The sequence below is a fragment of the Mytilus edulis genome, chromosome 2 (genome assembly GCF_963676685.1).
Source record: "Mytilus edulis chromosome 2, xbMytEdul2.2, whole genome shotgun sequence".
NCBI classification, from domain to species: domain Eukaryota; kingdom Metazoa; phylum Mollusca; class Bivalvia; order Mytilida; family Mytilidae; genus Mytilus; species Mytilus edulis.
In genome coordinates, this window is record NC_092345.1 from 13,412,793 (window position 1) to 13,434,384 (window position 21,592).

Here is a 21,592-nt window from a genome sequence, read left to right on the forward strand (position 1 = left end):
ATGGAAACAACTGTTATATTCCTGACTTATAAAACAGGTTTCATAGCTGAATAATAAACATGATTTGAAATAAATAAATAATCACATGATTAGCAAACCGTGTAAGTTTAAGAGAACTCACTTCTAACCTTGCGTTTTAGTATGTGGCAGAATATATAGCCAAGCGTGAAAGTTCAACAGAATCAAACAATAAGCAATATCGACAAAATTACTTGAAACTCTGAGGTAAACCTACAGTATTTAAAAGGTATTCCTAAATGGCATGTATCACATTGTTAAAACCTTTATAGCTGAATGACATTCTTGTTTTGAAGAAAAACATATGTTACAAACCGATAGTATTTAAGAGGATTGCATTCTATCTCTGCTTCTTCAGTATGTTGCAGAATCTAAACAACCGTAAAAGTTCAACAGAATCAAACAATCAGCAATATCGACAAAATAGCTCCGTGGTAACGATTCAATATTTAAACCTACAGTATTTGAAAGGTATTCATAAATGGTCTTTATCGCATTGTAAACAACTTTTTTTAAACGTGCGCACAGCGTTCCGAATTGAAAATCTAATCTAACATGTCTAATTGATTGGTTTTTTTCCCTAACCGAATTTATGCCCTACTTATTTCACCAGTCTAGTCCTTTTTGGCATTCATATCATTGATGTGGTCTTTTTCTGTTCATTTTCTGTTCGTTTCCAGAAATGTTAAAATCATTCGAAGTTTGTCTTCCTCAAGGCATAGATATCCTCAGCAAAATTTAACACTTTTTCAATTTTAGTGGTTGCAACATCGTAATTGATTAGGTTTTCAAATTGCCTTGTTTCGAGCAACGCAAACGCGTCTTAAATGGCCGACATTTGCATCTGGCATATCAAATTATAATTTAGATATTTTAAGTCACTTTTTTACAACCCCTAGAGCGATGCCACTGCTAGTGGATGCTTAAATACCATTGTGTATAAAAACAATTATAGCAGGTTTCAATTCGAGGACAGTACCACTTTCCTGTGTAAAAGTTGCAGTAACATGAGGTTAAATGTTTATATGAAAGTCATACCTATTGATAAGGTTATGAGACAGTATTCTGCTTAACAACATGTGTTTACTTTTCGGCAATAAAGTTAAACGACTGTTTGTTGGTATTCCTATGTGCGCTAATTACACCCCTTTGATGGCAAATTTGTTCATGTCTTGTTATGAATCACAGCATTCAGTGTAGTTATGTCTTATCTCCATTTAATGGATAGAATAAAAACATTAACGGTAATCTTGTTTACATGTTTTTGCTTTAAATAAGTAAGATTTGTCAATAGAAATTTACCCAAGGGAGCTGAATTTGAATACATATTATGTCAACATCTTTAAGTGTCATTTTAATAGATAAGGAAATTTCGATTGCTTACAGTAATCTCCCGTTGTTAATTTGTCTTTTTTCAACAGTGATATTCCAGCGTACCTATTTATGTCCGAACTTACTTGATAACTCTAGGCCTGTGCCTGTAGTGACATTTTAAATTTCAATGAATGTAATTTATGTATAAATAGTGAAATATTAAGTCAGGGCTTTCGTTAACATAAATTGATCAAACCATTTACTGAGTTATTTCATAGATACAACTGTTGGGTTCAACATTGAATGTTCCTCATGGAAACTTATTATCAATGGGATATCACATCCTCATGCTTACTGAATAATGTCTTAATGACCAAGTAATTTCAGGCTAAGTTGACCATAGACTGATTAAACGACTTTTTAAGGTCCTATTTGGTTATGTAGACCTTCAACTGTTAAATTTCTAATACATCTTTTACTATCAAATATTTGGCTTTGAGCGTTCCTTATAAAGGTAAATCAAGAAATTTGCTTCGAACGCATGCACTTTATATCGTGTTGCTTTCATTTTTTGCAGCACTTGGTCGATATCTCTGTCCTAGAGGATATCACGAGCTCAGAAGTCGTAACGTCGGTACTGACATGATTTATAACAAACCTTTTTGATAAAATAATAGTTCTTCAACTGATTAGGTTCTTATACATCGTTGGCTTTCAAATATTTGACTGTTAGCATTCCAGAGGAAGGAAGATCCATGATATCACGTCGGACGCATCTAATTTTTAACATAATATATGATTTTATGTTTTATAATATTCTTGAAAACCATATTAATCCTTTAAATAAACGTATTTCCCAAAGTTTTATCAATTTCACACTGTATTTTCATCTTTGAAATAATTTGTAACGTATATTCCCCGTTGATATTCAAGCAATAATGAAGAAAACTACGGTTACAACAACCTGAGACAAAGTAGTCTAAGCTGAATTTGCCTATTCTTTTTATGTCATTTTTTGTCATGTAGCTCATGACCTATCTACGTATTTATATATTTGTATACCCTGACTTTTACTTTTTTGACCTGAATATGGTGGTTACATACAATATAATACCTCCATGGTAAGAGCGTTCCTGGTGAATGTATATCCAGAAATGCGATTCAAACGCAAACAGTTCATTTAGTATCAGTATCGTCACTACACTGATTTTTAACTACTTATATTTACTTATGTATATCTATACAGTAATACATTCTTTCGATCCTACACCATGTCGATGCTATTATTTTGGTTTGGCACAAGGTCATGCATTTTTAAGACTTCAAATGCTGTTTTGTAGAATTAATCAATTGAACACGTGCTGATTGATAGTTTAATTTCTAAAAACATGGTATATTCATTCGACAGAGTTTGAATTAACTTTAAATAATTGTCAGTGACTGCGAGTATTCTTAGAATCTTAGTATTCTTTGTGTTGTTCGTCTTTTTCTTTTTAGTGCTTAATACAGATCTGATGAGGCGAGTCATTTTTAATATCTTAATAGCTTACTATACAGTATGGATGCACTTTCTTAACTAAAGGTCGAAGAAGGCCCTTAAGTTGTTAACACCATCTTCATTTTATGGTCTGATGGACAATACTAGCTAACAGGTCCCGTGTTGTTATGATTTCATTTTAGTTTAAATGTTCAGTTAAAATGTCTGTACAAGTCAGGAATATGGCAGTTGTTGTCCATTCGTTTGATGTGTTTGGACTTTTGATTTTGCCATTTGACTAGGGACTATTCCGTTTGAATTTTCCTCGGAGTTCAGTTATTTTGTAATTCAACATTTTGGTATATCACGTTGGGCGCCAAATGTAACGGGGTATTTTCTGGTCAAATACAACGAAAACTATTCTAGGGTTCTGTTCTTTTAATACACAAATATTTAAGACCCTACAACATATAATAACAAATAATAAATATTCACATGACAAGACAGTACATATAACATATGGGCAAAGGGGAATAACTACAATTCATATTTATTCCTTTAGATATCTATATACTGAAATAAGTCCTAAAAGTACTCAAATCTAACTCTTTGGTTAACTTTCCAATACATTATTCATATGTATCTCATAATAATTAATAATTATATACATCTCAAATCTATTAATGAGTTGTCCATTTTATAAATATATTTGTATACAAAGTATACAAATTCTGACCAACATAAAGATATTACATAAACTACACTTCACATAAACAGACAATTACTTGAATAAAACATAGACAGTACAGACATTACAAATAAACAACATAGAACACAATGCTTACCATGTATATGGTACAAAGGTCAGTGTACTAGCTGGAATATCACAGTGCTGTGTACATTAAAATCTGAGCACTACTCATTTGACAACTTGACAAGGTATTAATCCATATCCTGAATAAATACAAATATAACATTCATAAGTCCAGTGGCAGGACTATTTCACCAATTAAATAAAATATACAACTACATCTAAAATATGTAGTTTCAGAGTTCTGTATTATTCAAATACCAAAGTTATCTGTCTTTCACTTTTATTGTAACTTTATAATATTTAAAGTACTAATATGTTTTATATTAAAATGTTTAATATGACTCTGTGTTTTTATAAAATGATTTAATCTTTTACTCTTTCATACTCCAAATATTCCTCCATTCAATACATACAATCAATCCTTTCACAAAGTATTAAAATGACATACTATTAGTTTGTTAATTAGAAATAAGGTTAATCAACTGACCTGAATATAAGAATATTGAAAATCCAAGAAGTATAATACAAATATCATCAATGTCAGAATTGAATTTATCAAGCAGGTAATTTTCACTGCATTTCAATATGTCTGCAGTCTAAATCCACCAGAAACAAAGAAAACATATAGTAAGACCTTTGGCCTAAAGATTGACCAATCAAAAGGTTAGAATTTTCCCTCCAAAATGATATGAAAGAAAAGAGGTTCACCAAAGGGAAAAGAGAATGATACTAGAACAATAGTGCTAGAAATAGAAACCATGAGTAACCAAACTATCAAACACTCCAATAAAATTAATACCATCAATATCATATTTGATATATCAATCAAATATGACTCTGCCACATTTTACCTTTCTTTTTTTTTAAGATGTTTTCCAAAGTTAATTGAGAATACTATAAAAAAAAAAACACAACCCAAACAAATCTAGTTTAATCGCCACTGTATGTGTATAGCCATCCCAGTAGTCAGCAGTTCTAAATTTACTTTTTATACTATATAATATATTCGTTTCCTTGTAAAAGAGGGGCTAAAGATACTAGAAGGACAATCAAACTCGTAAATAGAAAATAAACTGACAACGCCTGGCTAAAAATGAAAGAAGACAAACAGACAACAATAGAACACATGACACAACATAGATAACTAAAGAATAAGCAACACGAACCCCACCAAAAACTAGGGGTGATCTCAGGTACTCCGAAAGGGTAAGCAGATCCTGCTCCACATTTGGCACCCGTCATGTTGCTTATGTTATAATAAATCCGTTTAATTCGGTAGGTCACATTCATGAAAGGAAAGGGGATTGTAGTTACGACGTAAGGAACATATCCGATATCATTTGTGAAATGGTTATTCCATAACGGTCATCCAACTCGTGATGGCGTCCGTAAAATTTACGAAGGGATGATTTTAACTTCACCATTTGGAACTCTTGGTTTAATAGCTTCCTTGTGAGCAGCAACCCTCTATCAAGAAAATCATGACAGGAAATGCAAGCACGGTAATATCGTATCAATTAGGAGATATATACCCCGTATGCAGGTGCTGCTGTAATGCTGCTACTTAGAAATGGAAAGTTCACAATTGGAAACCTGAAATCATCTCTTTTGTCGTAAAGTTTTGTTTTCAACCGACCCTTATTGTCAATTTCTAGATGTAAGTCAAGATATGAGGCCGATTTAACTGTATCTGTTGTATCCTTTATCTCTAATTCGATGGGATAGGTGCGTTCAATATAGTCACCAAATTTTGAATTATTTAGTGAAAGAATGTCATCTATATAGCGGAAAGAAGAGTTAAAGGATATTGCTAACTTCTTATCTTGAAAATGTACTTTGATATAATGTGAGAATATTTATCACGTCAATGTTTGTTTAGTCAAATTATGAGCCTGGTATCTTTGATGATATTTATCGAATGCGTTGCTATGGAACGTCTATCAAATATAATCAAATATGGTTCCATAATTGTTAGATAACGAATTTAACAAAACCAATTAAATCTTTCGATAACCTGTTATTATAATCTCCACTCCAAAATGTATTTTTTATATTGTATTGTTATTTGTCAGATTTAACAACGTTGCATCAATATTCCGATTCTGAATTTAAAACTAATTCAAAGAAAATTGAAAGTGTACAACCTTCTAGTGTATACCTAAACAAATAAACAGATTGTGGTATATAAAAATACTTTTAGCCAATTAATATAATTGAGCTAATTGATTTTATGGTCCAATCTTTCAAACTTTTAATATTGCAAAGAGTTTTTTTCTCCTGATGCTTGAATCTTGTTACTAGTTGTAATACTTTTTGCATACGTTTGGAAGATGTAATTTGAAACATGACGGATAGCTTTTTCCTTCAGGAATATTTTTAATGAATATTATTAAGAGGAGAAAAGTTTCCCGATAATACATGTTCACTAAATGCTCAAGAATGAATATCTACTGGATAATGTTGTTTATGGGTATGTTTTTATATTAAAAAAGAAAACAAATAAAGAGACTCTGTACAATTGTTTATGATATAGCTACTACGAACATATGAGAACAAGATGTGAACACTTTAAAATGGTCAACCTACGACCTTCAACAGTGAACAAAATTAATACCATATAGTAGGCTAAAAAAAATGCTTGATAAAATTATCAAGTAGAAACAGTGAATTATTTTTTGAATCAGAAATTATACGGAGAAAACAGAAATTCCAAAAAAGAACTAAATTACGGTTGAATCAACACGCGTTCGCTTTGTAGCACTTTCACGGACAATTATAATATAATCAATTATTTTTTGCAAAACCTTTCAACTAAGACTAATATGGAAAAAAATCTGTTTCAATTGTTTCAGAATCTGAAGGTCCTGTTTAATTATGCCGCTTTCTAGGTAAAGAACTATAAAACTAGTGCTTGAATAAAATCAGACAAAACGACACAAAATAGTGCTTACGTTGACACTACACTGATACTAGATTTATATTTTCAAAGTATGATTTATTATGTTGTCAATGTATATACCTCTTTGTAGATTATGTACATGCAAGTATCTACAAATTGATACCATATCAGGTTACATGGCAGGAGGTCCGAGATCTTTGTATAAACGACTATGGAATGGACATGGTAGTTATCAATGACAATGATATCATGACAGAAGTTACACAATACATGAACACTTTTGCTGTGTAAGTATACTATATACAAACATTACATACTGATTTTGGTTTTAATATACCATGGAGTATTTGGACCATACGCGTATGGTTATGACCATATGCGTATACTCATATGGTCCGACCATACGCGTATGGTCGGACCATATGAGTATATATTCGGTTGGTAATTGACGGGTGGACCATATGCGTATTTGGACCATATAGGTATTTTTTTCAAATATGCATTTGAAGCGTTTCAATAATACAATAAACTGTAGTGTATATCTTTAATAAAGAAATAATAAAAAAAAAAACAATGATGGTTACATGAAAATGTATTAATTTTATAATTCAAATGCTACATAAACATTATATATTGATTCAACATATTTAGTTATCATCGCTAAGTGTTTTCTTGCATGTTTGCCATGAGTGACGATCCCTTGCAGTTACACATTTTTCTTGCAAGTAAGAAGCTAGCCTTCTTATCAGCTGATTACAGTTGTATCCGATGACTTGGGTCATTCCGTTGTTTAGCAGCTGACTTCTTGTGTAACAGATCATTAAGATATATTTAGAGGTTATCTTCCCGTCGACATATAGCCATTCACTCGTAATAACAAATCGCTAATTACTATAGGTAAAATGTGTTACGATAGTTTTGACGAGTAAAATTAACTATATGAAACTGCTTTTTTTATTTAGTTCATCTTTCTATTATTATAATATAAGTATATGACCTTTAACATCGTCTTTTTTATAACGTGACAACTAATCATACCCTATGAAGAGTTTAGTATTAATAGTAAACTTGTTAATTACCCCGACCATACGCGTACGGTCCAAATACTTTTATGGTCCGCAACAGATACATAATTCTTAAGAAACCAAAATGAGACATTAAAAGAAAAGTCGAATTCATCAACTGTAAAGTTTTCTTAAATATTGATCTTTTTAAACGTGGTTAAGTAATATATAACCTGTCATTCTTTCCTCTCTCATGATTTGTCACTTCATATGACAAATAAGTATATTTTAAACAGTTATCATGAACAACACTTCGGTGTATGCTTAAGAAACACTGATGGTCTTCCGGGATCAATGGATTATCCAAGCTTTATGTTACTTAACAATTGGTTTTCAATGGTTTGTTGATTCATGAATGTAATGTTTTCCTTGTTATATTCTAATTTTAAAAAAAAATTACTAAAAATACAATGAATCCGACATATACAACATTTTCATTAACATTTGAACGTTTTTTTCCATGATTTTTAAGGTTAATGTTGCTCAAATCTTGACATGTCATCTTAATCCTAATCAGCATTGGAATTCAACCATTCAGCTTATAAATATATATAAAAGAGTAGATTACAACAAATAACATGTTCATTTCGTTTTTACGTAATGAGATTATGTTTTCAGTTTTTATATGATATCTGGATTGGAATGTACTGGGATGTAGCACGTAAAAAATTCATTTGGGTAAACAATGAAAAGTTGTCATGGACTCCTCCGTGGTATTTATCAAACAAAGAACCAAATTGTATGGATTCACCTAATGTTCATTGTGATCCGGGATATGCAAGTAACGAAAACTGTGTTCGAATGGGGAAAATCTTATTTGAATGGAAAACGCACAGTTGTGACAAAAGACATGGTGTTCTTTGTCAAAGTTGTAAGTATTAATGTAGGAAGAAGGAAGTGCTAATCAAATAGTACTGTGAAACAAACTAATAAAAATATTCATACATAGGAAATCTGTTAAAAAATATCACATTCTGTTGCTGACAGCTTGCTTGACAGACAAGGAATGATATTAATAAATTAATTTTAGTAAATAATATTACAATACGCATATGCTGAATTATTCATAGCTTCTTTTTCTGTCTCATTAGTGTTATTTATTTTGTACAATCTCTTTTGTATTTCATGAATATTTATTAGTTGTTCCAAAATAATGACAAAAACCAAACGGAATAAAAAAAAGTATTTTGTCTGCACTTTTTTCTTCTGCTATATGATCTTAATGGCCGAAAATTGATATTCCCGAAACCAGTATGATTCACTACTTGTATAATCAAAGTATTACAGCAAGATGACTCAAAGCTGCTCAAGTGGAACAAGCTTCAACAGTTTTAATAATGAATTTGTTTGCAGTGCACATATGGATCTTTAACACAAGGGGGTATTACTACTGCAAGAACCTGCATGTGAGGTCTTTCCATCTATTTCTAATAAAGATTATTTGATCTCTTTACAAGGGTAGTAATTGTGACACTTTTCTTCATGAGATTCAAATAAATAAGGTATCAAAATTTTGTTGGACTGGAACATCACTTATGAGCGTCATTGATGAGTCTTATGTAGACGAAACGCGCGTCTGGCGTACAAAATTATAATCCTGGTACCTTTGATAACTATTTCTACATGGAAATACATTCGAGTGATACTTGAATAACACGCGGTACAAAAAAAAGATCGAATTTTATGCAAAGAAAAATCCCCACAAATCCAAAACCAAAAAAAAAAATAGATTGTAGCTGTTCGTCATCTGGAATTCAAAATGTATCTAAAACTCAAAATTAAAAGCTCTGATATCAACGTAACTTCAGACAATCCATAGAAATGCTTCGTGCCTGTACCAAGTCCGGAATATATCAGTTGTTATTCATTCGTTTGATGTGTTTGAGGTTTTAATTTTGCCATTTGCTTAGAGACTTTCCGTTTGCAATTTTCCTGAGCGTTCGATATTTTTTGAATTTTACTTTTGATTAAGATTTGTTGATTGTCCACTTTTACATGTAACTCAACTCGTCATACATACCAAAATTTATAAGCCAGACGTGCGTTTTTACGACATAAGACTCATTAGTGAAGCTCAAATAAAAAAAAGTCTGAAAAATAAAAGTCAAAATTAAGTACGATGTTTAAAAGCATTGAGAACCAAAATTCCAAAATGCTTTGCCAATTACAGATAAGGTAATCTCTTCAAAGGGTAGACAATCCTTAGTATTTCAAAAATTAGTTTTGTCAATACTAGAAGTTAATTTATTATTATGTCCCTATCTCTTTCAAAATCATTTCTGAAACATGTTATTAAAACGAATCGCTGTTTTAATAGTTATATCCCTTGTATATGAATATATCTTCATTTTATAATTGATAACATTTTCTTTAACAGTATCATCAATTGATCTACCTGCTACCACTGAGTCAAGCACAACTGATAAATCTACTACGAATAATTCAACATCTACTACGAATAATTCAACATCTACAAAATCAGAGGAAATGTTCACTACAACATCACGAACGCAACTAGCAACCAATGACACCATAACCACACGTATATCCAAGACTAAACCAACAGGTTTTATAGAATCCACTGAGAAACCTTTAACTATCAACACAAAATTCATAAAAACCAATAAGAACACATCTTCTAAATCCAGTTCAGAATATACAACGTTTCGAACCTTCTTCAACAACAACACTCAATTATGCACTTGCAAATCGATCTCTATTGGACAGAATTTACCGACAGAAAACTATAGAATTGACAAACGTTCAACGAGTGCATACATCAGACGACACACATCTATTTATGACGAACGACTATCATCTATGATAATGGGATACACAGGAGCTATTGTAATCTGTTTTGTAGTCATTTTGATGATTTCATTTGATATTACTAACTTCTTTAAAAACAATGCAGCACCTAAACAAAAGTTATAATCGGGAACTTTTGTCTCTCTCATTGTGCATTAAATGTATTGGTGTCTACTTGTAATTTTTTTGAATTTTACATTTAAAATATCCACCCTGGAGGTATTATACTTTTATTTCTAAAAACGTAGTGACATATTAAAATATTTCGAATGTGTTTTCCTTACATGTATTTGATGTAATATAAAATCTCCATAAATTATATAATTAATGACAAACCCAAAAAATAGACTTTTATTTCACTATTTGACCCAAAATCATTCTAATTTTCTTTCAGCAAAAATGTGTAAATATTATTTTCTCCATATGTTCATATAGATAAACTGAATACATTGTTAAAAAATATATGAATCGAGTTTTATTATCAGAAAAAAAACTTACTGTTGTTGCATTAAGAAATGTTATCATGTTTGGAATACAAATTTGAGAACAACACGTTTATTAATTTCATGCGTCCGAAGACTTTTCTGGATTTACCTTCATCAGGAACGCCAAAAAGCCAAACATTTGAAATCCGAAGATGTTTAAGTACCGAAACCGTTGAAGAGCTATATGACAAAAATACCTAAAATAAATAGCCAAATTCATCTAAAGTCACTTTTGCCTGAGGGAGTTGAAACCTTACTTTATTCATAATTTCTAAATTTATAAACGGACAATTTTAGAAAAGTTTGTTCATGTTAGTACCGAAATACTGACTACTGAATAAACAAATCATACTTAAATGCAAATATAGTAGATAAAAATAATTAAAGACACCTGGCTTATAATTTGGTTCATAAAACTCATCAATGACGCTCGAATCAAATCAGTTTGAAGGCCAAATCAAATTTAAGTTTTAATAGAATTCAAAATGGAACATTGTAAGACGTTGTGTAAACTGATAAAAATTAAAATTGAGAATGGAAATGGGGAATGTGCCAAAGAGACAACAACCTGACCATAGAAAAAAAAACAGCAGAAGGTCACCAACAGGTCTTCAATGTAGCGAGAAATTCCCGCACCCGGAGGCGTCCTTCAACTGGCCCCTAAACAAATATATACTAGTTCAGTGATAATGAACGCCATACTAATTTCCAAATTGTACACAAGAAACTAAAATTAAAATAATACAAGACTAACAAAGGCCAGAGGCTCCTGACTTGGGACAGGCGCAAAAATGCGGCGGGGTTAAACATGTTTGTGAGATCTCAACCCTCCCCCTATACCTCTAACCAATGTAGAAAAGTAAACGCATAACAATACGCACATTAAAATTCAGTTCAAGAGAAGTCCGAGTCTGATGTCAGAAGATGTAACCAAAGAAAATAAACAAAATGACAATAATACATAAATAACAACAGACTACTAGCAGTTAACTGACATGCCAGCTCCAGACTTCAATTAAACTGACTAAAAGATTATGATTACATCATATGAACATATTCCCGTTAGGGGTTTAGTATCATACCATCATAACATATATGAGAAGAACATCACCCGTGTCATGCCAACAACTGGTTTTTGAATAAATGTGTTTAGTTCCGATGCAAAGACCCTATAAGTGAATCAATATTAACGCCAAAATATGCAATCTTTAATGACTGACAACAGTCTCGTAACTATATCCCTTCTTAATAAGTCTATTCAAAGGTTTTGTTAGTTTTTGAGGTGAATACTGACACCTTTGTGCTTTATAAAGAATATTTCCATAAAAAATTGGATGTGAAATACTTGAACGTATAAGAAGTCTGCATGTTGAGCTATATTTACGAATGATGTCCTTATACCGATGATCAAATTTAGTAAATGTTTTGACTAGTTTGTGATATCGAAAACCCTGGTGTAATAATTTTTCAGTAATACATAAATTTCTCTCGCTAAAATCTAAAACATTGTTACATACACGAGCGAATCGTACAGGTTGAGATATACAAACACCGTAAGATGGTGACAAGGGAACGTCACCATCTAAAAATGGATAATTAACAATAGGATATGAAAAATCATCTCTTTTATCATAAATTTTAGTATTCAGCTTTCCGTTAGTGATATAGATATCAAGATCGAGGAAAGGGCAGTGGTCATTGTTAGTATTAGCTTTATTTAAAGTAATATAGGCAATATATGCCTACTAATAGCTCTCACCACTCTTTCCAATGTTGAAAACGTTGGTCCGTTTCTGTTTGTGTTACATTTTAGTGTTGTGTCGTTGTTCTCCTCTTATATTTAATGCGTTTCCCTCGGTTTTGTTTTTTGTCCATGGATTTATGAGTTTTGAACAGCGGTATACTACTGTTGCCTTTAGGTCTGAAATTAAAGATGAAATGTATCTCTATTTGTTTTTTGTTGGTTTTTGTTTTTTGATTTTTTTTGGGGAGAGGTTCAGGGACTTTTTTCATTCCTCACACTATGTTGGATACTCATCTTTTCAACTACAATAACAAACTATGTAATGAAGAACGATAACAGTATTATTGGTCTAAAAGATATTTAGAAGTTGCAACGTTAATATTTATATTGGAGGATAAAATCAAGCTTATAATTTGGTACGCTAGACTTCATAATACTCACTAGCAGCGCTCGAATCAAAACATTTGGAATGCCAAATCAAATGCGAAGATGAGGTACATAACAAACCAAAAATTCTAAGTGTGCCAAATATGGATTGGGTTAATTGCCAAGAAAACAACTATCCAATAAAGACTACAGGGGAATGATTTTAACATTTACATATCATCGTATAAATAAAGGCAACAGTAGTATACCACTGTTGAAACTCATAAATCTATGGACAAAAAACAAACTAAAACTGACGGAAACGCATAAATATAAGAGGAGAACAACGACACAACACTACAATGTAACTAAAATACACAGAAACGGACCAAGCATCAGACAAAATCCCACGAGAATAACAAATATAACAACAAAACCAAATACATGAATTTGGGATAGACAAGTACCGTGACACGTCTTATCGCACTGTCAATTTACACTCAAAAATAAGAGAAAACAAACGACGCAACGTTAAATTGTAGCACACACAGAAACGAACTATAATATAACAATGGCCATATTCCTGACTTGGTACAGAACATTTTTGAAGGAAAAAATGGTGGATTGAACCTGGTTTTGTGGCATGCCAAACCTCGCACTTTAATGGCAATGTTAAATATAACATAGAAATGACAACATAATATAACAGGACTACAATACAAATAAATAGGAAAACGTATTAGACAAAGAAACACATGATTAATGAATAACAAAAAGCATCAGGTTTAAAATTTAATACGCCAAAAACGCGCCTCGTCCACACAAGACTCACCAGTGACGCCCAGATATAAAAGATGGAAAGCGAAAAAAAATACAAAGTTGTACAGCACTGAAGATCAAGGTTGAAAAAGGTTGTGTCAAATACGGCTAAGTTTGTATGCTTGGGATAAGAACATCCTAATTATTTAGAACAATTAATGCTATTGCAAACAGTAAATTTTATCAAATAAATATAACAGATATACATAATGAAACTGAAGTATTAACTCATTACATAAAACAAACACGAATACATAATGAATGACCAACACAGAATAGACACACCCGACTCAGTCCAGGCCTCAACGCAGTAAATTATGAAAATGACGTCACATACGACGGTGAAAAAAGCATTAAAAATTACGTCACATACGATGGTGAAAAGGCATTAAAAATTTGAACATATGAAATTTCTGAAACAGCAGAAAAATTACGTCACATATGAAAAACTATATCTCAAAAGTAGGATAGAATTAGGATTGATTAAAGATTAAAATAGAACTAAATACTGATATCGCATTTAAACACAATGCATATTGCAATACTTATTAATAGCAATTAACTATAATATGTATATGTGCAGTTTGTTATGAATCCAACTTCAAACTTAAATTATCGTACAGATTATGTTGACCAAAATTAAATCTAATAAATGACGGCGGTGATTAATTTTTGTTTCCATAACACATAAATATAATAGAAAAGACGTCAACACATTTGACAAAATCCGATGAGAATTACAAATATAACATTAAACATTTAAACTAAATACATGAGTTTGGGATAGACAAGTACCGTAACACGTCTTATAGTATAACCTCCCATATTGACCAAAAACTTTTTAGTAACTATAAAATACCAGTTATACAGTGCAACAATCACATACTTCATTTTATAACAGCAAATTAAGAAGGCACCTTCATTATGTTCCTAAACTGAAAACATACAATATAGACGTAAACACCAAGAAGATATACAACGTCATTCTAAACCATGCTACCTTAGTTATTGGTAATATGTATTACTCATCATAAAATTCCAATCGAAGCAACAATTAAACAGATTGTACATAGTATAATTTAAGCCAACAGCACCGAATAAAACCCGGACAACTGACGTATTACATAACTTATTATTTCATGCAATGCTATCACTTTACTCTTTGACTATTACCACCATACTAATACTGTGGTATCAGATATTAATTTCTATTCAGATCTTCTTCATTGCAATAGTTTATCATAAACAGTTATCGGTTGGCTGCAAACAGAGGGATAGTTATATGTTAAAATTTTGGAATACCAGTGAGCATCAGTTAAAGATACATTCCGTTAGAGTATTTGTATATATGCAAATCTTTTATAAGAATTTATTTAGTTCAACTTTCAGCCAATGAATGTATTCTAGAAAATAGTATCGTCTTGATTTGATAAGTAAAGCTTTCAATATTATACTTAATTTCTTATCAACGGCTTGTTTCATTTTCCTTTGCACCAGTTTGGAACAAGAATGTACCTGTTAATATAGTGATGTTCAGCTTTTTTCTTTCGGATTATTTTTAATTAGCTTGTTTTTAGAAGGGAACAAATTTTTCTGTTAAAAAAGTGTGCTGAATACTCGATTATGAAGGTCTACTGGATTATATTATTTATAGGTAAGCTCGATTTTTTTTTCTCGATACAATCATAAAATGGGAAAAATAGCAATAATCTTATTTTTTTTAAATTCTGGTGACCTTTCGTGTTAATAGTCATCAAAGTATTAAATTTTGCAATAATGATAGTAAACGGTTTTTAAAAAAATATACCCTGAATATGGATCGCTAAAAAAAAAAAAAAAAACCCCAGACAAAAAGCTTAATTAGGAATTTAATAATATTTAGGATGATACGGTTAGGTTGATAATGATCTAACCATTTGTCTTTCAGGGTAATGATTCGGTGCCAGTACTTACAATATTTCGGTCCTTTATTGCTGGAGCTTGCATATATAAAAACAATCGTATAGTAAAAAAGCAAAATGAGGTGTTTAAATTTGATGTATGCCTTTTGTGCTTCTATGTTACATCTGGTGCAAGAAAATTGATACCGTTAATTTCATTACACTTGTTTGTTTTATAGTGATTAAGATGATAACACAATGCTGACTGTTGTACCCCTAGTTTCGACATTTTATTTATTGTTTCTTTTTGTTTTGTTCACGCATAGTTGTCAATAATGGATAGTAAGGCTTTTTTACCTCAGGAATAGATTAATATCGTTAATATAAAGTTTCAGTCCTGGAATCTATGATATATTTATTCATAATTAGGAAGTCTGTTACAGACTAACAGCTAAAATTTATAGAAAATTTTATCAAATAAAAAAACATTGTATGCGATTATAACTACTAACCACAATGAGCTTCAGGTTCCTGTGAATTCATATAGTTAATCTTGCGATATTTGATTGCATTAAACGGATTCCGAAAATTAGCAGCAACAAAATTATCACTTTCCATTTGGAAAACAGGCACATGCATTAAACTTGTAATTAGAATCAGACATTTTGTTTTACAGAAGTGAACTTATTCATAGGATATATGCGTCCCGAACCTTTCAGATTGACAACGTCATTGAAATCATGGAATGATTCGAGGAAAAAATGTATCAGCTATGGTATGGATTTGGCAGTTATCAACGACAAAGACGTTATGAGAAAAGTTGGGAAATATATACATCAATATAGAAACAGGTAAGTATACTAATTCAAATTTTGATTGAATTTCAAGGTAAATATCGGTTAAATTGATGAACATGATTTAAGCCTTTAGATTTCCATTTTAAAGGACATTTCAATTCACACATATAAAATTATTATTTTTGTTGCAGTCATGTCATTTACCTAAATTTTAACGTAAAATGAACGATGCCAGAATCATGCAAAGGAGTAGGTCCGGTAAGACCCCTTTTTGGCCCCAAAATATAACAGTTTTACAAAATTGTTAAAATGTAAACTTTTAGTTATTTATTGGACAGTTAATTGCTTCTGCTACATAAATATGGGCTGTTTTTGACAATACAATGCACATATATGGGGTTGTAGCACCATCAAGTCATGCTAAATTACTGAAATCTTCAAAATTCTATCATTTTAGTTAAATTTTAGACAGTTTCCTTGTAAAACGAAAGTGGCCGCATTCGTGTTCATCCTTAATATTGAAATGTAAGTTGTATGTTATGATAATACATAACATATATAAAGGTTGTGGATGAACACGGATGCGGCCACTTTCATTTTTGACAAAAAACATCTGAAAAGTGACGTTTTTTGGCATATTTGAGAGATTTTTCATATTTGAGCTTGAATAGGATCGTTTTTAATGACTTAATCAGTTAAAATCTTTCACTTATACTAATTAAATCAAGTGAAATAGACACATAAGTCTTTAAAAAGTGGTCAAAATCTTTCGTCAGATGAAACTGAAATTTGAGGCCAAAATGAGTCCTTACCGGACCTACTCCTTTCAATTGAAGTTTAAACAATACTACTGCCAAAAATTAAATAAATAAGATCAGAAAAACAAAATGAATAAAACTTAAGGAAAAAAGTAAAATAATCAAACTAAAGATCAATGCCATACACATTTTCACATTTATGGCTCTAAAATCTGTATTTACCTGCAGTCGGAAACCAGGTTGAAATAGAACAGAAGAATCGAAGCTCTTTGTTAGAGAAGGCGATAAATGTTTACTGTATTGTTTACTATAGTGACAAAATTTTTGAAAGTTAATAGAAACAAACAAAATTGCAATTTTATTTTCAATTACGAGGTGTTTTATTTTAAAAACACCATTTGCATAAGTTTTCAATTTATCTAGTACATAGTTAAGCAGAACAATTAGATATCAAGTCGACGACATGGGTATCTTTCAAATTGGATGAAGAAAATGCATAACCTCCGATTTTTATGAAAAAATTACCACGGACGGAAAACATATCAATCTATTAGTTCAGTAATTTTCGTGTCTGCCCTTCCATTATGTGACTGAAGAAAAAATTCCAAAAAATGGGTAACAATTGTATCGAAAAGAAAAAAATCGAGTGCACCTTTTTATGTTAGGGCGTGTTTGAGTTGAGTATTTTGTCTTGATATCGTACAAAGTAAGAATATTTCATATATCGTCTCGCTTCAGATTCTATTATTTTTATATATTAAAGCTACAGGTTGACTTTATGACACAAAACAATCACAGTACTAAAAGATGAAATATAAGGGTCAAGTGAAATACCTATCTAATGAGTCACAAAAACAGAGAAGGTGTGTTCAAATAGCTATTATTTTACTGAAAGTACTTGACGACAGTCTTTCAAGTTGGATGATGAAAATGCATATCTTCGAAAAATCTATTTTTTGTGTGTGCTTACTAGGGTTTATAGTCTTCATACACTAAAAAAATCTAGTCTGCCCTTCCACGAAATATTTAACTAGAATTTTTTTAAATGTTTATAAATTTTCGAAAATTCCACCTGACAACCGATCAGACAATAGTTTTAAGTTGAATCAATGCAGACAAGATTATTAACTGATGCTCATTAGCTAGTTGATACATTTGTCTTTTAAAATACAACTGACATATAAGGATCGTAATAGTGCAATGTGGATAAATTTATCGGTTTCCAAGAGCTATATTGGTAGCAGGTCATCCCTTCAATGGCTTCCATTTCTAGGATTGTGAAAATGAACTGGCGTAATGGGGAGATAATTTTGACGAAGTAAACTCCTGACTGCCTGTATATTGGCATAGCACAAGGAGTCATGTTTTTCTTTGACTGTAGATGACGTTTTCAAACTGAATCTATTTGATGTTGGATGTGTAATTATATATTTCAGGTGCAAGGTGCTTTTAATCAGTTGTTACAGTTTTGGCTTTGAAATAGCTGTCAGTAACTGTACTTGGCCTCTGTTTTGTTGTTTTAAAGATGTATATATACTTTGCCACGCCCGGTCTTTGTTAGATATTTTCTGATTTGTATCGATGTGATGTGTTAAGTGCTTTCAACAAAGTCGGGAGCCGGTAATTCAGTGGTTGTCGTTTGTTGCTGTTTATTATTTTTATTTTTCGTTCATTGTTTGGTACCACTACAAACCATTAAAAGTCTGAAATGGCCTATATCTGTACTCGACTGTACTGATTTTTACTCGACCAGTCTGAATTAGCCTGAGATTTACTTGATAATACTCGACTGTAGTCTGAACCATTCTTAACAGTCTGAATGTGTACTTGACCAGTACTAAACCATTTTATACTAGTCTGAACTGTACTCGACCTAGTCTGAACCGTACTAGACCTAGTCTGAACCGTACTCGACCTAGTCTGAACCATACTTGACCTTGTCTGAACCATTCTCGACCAAGTCTTAATCAACCTAGATATATACTTAGTATCTATCAACTGAATTTTATCAATTTAGGATTTTATTAAAATAAAAATAAATTTGAACAACAGCTTGAAATTAAAAATGTATTCAATACAGTATTGAAATTAAAATTTCACAATAATCAATCATGATATAACTTCAACACAATATTAATCAACACGTACGTAATTATATAAATAAAACAAGCTGATCAAATAATCTAAAAAAATTAATTGTCACTAACAACTGACTAACATTTTCAATATTTATTCAAAATTTTATGAATATTTCGGAATTATTTTATGGTAACTGGACTATTTTCACCATTAACTTAAGCCTATAGATTTCGTTAAGTTTAATTAATAATGCAGCAGTGAATGTTTTTTTTAATTAAAATATATATAAAGTAGTATTTAAAAAAACTTAATAAATTTAAGAAAATGCAAGCTTAATTGTTTTGTTTTATTAAACCAAGAAGTCAATGTAATCATGATAAAAGAATTTCCATAGCAATCCTTGATAACCTTTTAAAAAAGGAAATGTATTCCAAAGTAACAGTAAAAATTGATTTCAATTAATTTAAGAATTTTTTTGGTCAAATTAACATGGCATACATTAAGCACTTTAATATGTTCTAATTACCTCTGTACATGTGTGTTTTACAGGTAAAAAAGAAAGCCCTTTTTTCTTAATTTCGTGTATAACTTATCTAGTACATACATGTATATTCGAAAGGCCTTGTTATTCAACTGAAACAGGATGTTGCAATTTTGAATCAAAGTTATTTAGAATTTAATACCTCTGACCAGGTGTGTTCTTATTTATGAGTTTGCCCCCAAGCAGCGGTTATTCTTTATATTTCACCAATAATCAGAAAAAATAATTTTATTTATTTATCTAATTTATCCCTTTTTGATACAAGTTATATTAAATATATTTTTTTATCCTAAATATAATCATAGATATATTTCTAATATAAGGTTGACAAATTTTATAAATTTTGTTGGCTGTTGTTTTATATGTCAGTTAAAAAGAAAATTATTTTAACAGTTAAAAAAGTGGAGGTTTTTTGGTCTAGTATGGTCCAGACTGGTCGAGTACTGTTCAGACCTTTGGTTAAGTATGGTTCAGACTGCAAAAATAGGTCCAGTACATGTCAAGAATGGGTTAAGACTGTTTCAGACTGGTCGAGTAATAGTTCAGACTATTTTCAACGGCAAAGATAAGGGTCAAGTACGATTCAGTACAGTCAAGTATGGTTCAGACTGGGGTCGAGTAATGTCAAGTAAAAGTCAGACCAATTCAGACTGGTCGAGTAAAAATCAGTACAGTCGAGTACAGATATAGGCCATTTCAGACTTTAATGGTTTGTAGTGTACACTCATCAGCCTGTATTTTTTCTCCTTTGTCAAATTGTTTTTAAGTTGTCATTTTAAGGCTTATATGCCTGTCTATGAGCTTTAGGTTTGGCTCAATATTGAAGACCTGACACTGACCTAAAGTAGTTATCTTCTATATCATTTGGTCTCTGTATCTTCTTATTCCTATATATTGTTAAAATATTGTAATTATCATGTTTATGTTTCTTTACCTAACTTGTTTTGTATAGACTTATAATGTTAATTTTAGTAGATTATAGTTGTTTATAAAATGATGTTATGATAATTTATTGATCAGTTTAGAAATTACTGGAACAATCATACATACTGATGGAATGATTAAAACTTTCTATAACTTTCAATATCACTGGCATAAAAATTTCGGAATAATCGTATTTTAAGAGTTACCTTCTACAGTGTTATAAAAGTTTCCGTGCCAACTTTGTATACAGGTCCTCGATGCTCTTTAACTTTGTACCTGTTTGGCTTTATAAATATTTTGATCTGAGTGTCACTGATGAGTGTTATGCAGACTTGGGGTAATTGTAATTGTAATCGTTAATCAGCTGTAATTGATTACAATTTTTCAAGTAATCATTGTAATCATTAATCAGCCAAAAATCTGAATACATGTAATTTAATTTAATCAATTACTTTTCAAAATACCCTGTAATTCTGATTACTTTTTGATTACACTCTGATTACAATGAAAAAAACTTGAACTGTGTTTATGGTCAATAAATGCAATCTTATTTAATAAATATTCAACATGTTAAAATAGTTTGGTTTACTCTATAGCATTTTAATTGATGTGTATACTTCAGTAAAAAATAAACTGTGTTGAAAAGTCATCATTAGCCTTACAATTTATGTCTCTGGCCTTAGTAAGAGTTATTGTACATTTATTCACAATTTAAAGATGTCCATATATATATTTGATAGAAACTGTTATATTTAAGAAATAATTATGTTATACTTTTCTTTAACCCTTAGTTATAATCTTTTGT

General features: G+C 31.0%; 1 long non-coding RNA gene across 1 annotated transcript; it reads right to left on the reverse strand.

Moving 5' to 3' along the window:
• Nucleotides 1-3,172: 3,172 nt before the first annotated feature.
• Nucleotides 3,173-4,374, reverse strand: LOC139510488 (uncharacterized). Its single transcript, XR_011661892.1, has 3 exons — nt 4,111-4,374; nt 3,655-3,763; nt 3,173-3,270 (listed from the first exon to the last, which is right to left on the reverse strand). It is a non-coding gene; the product is annotated as an uncharacterized lncRNA (long non-coding RNA).
• Between the last annotated feature and the right edge of the window lie 17,218 nt (nt 4,375-21,592).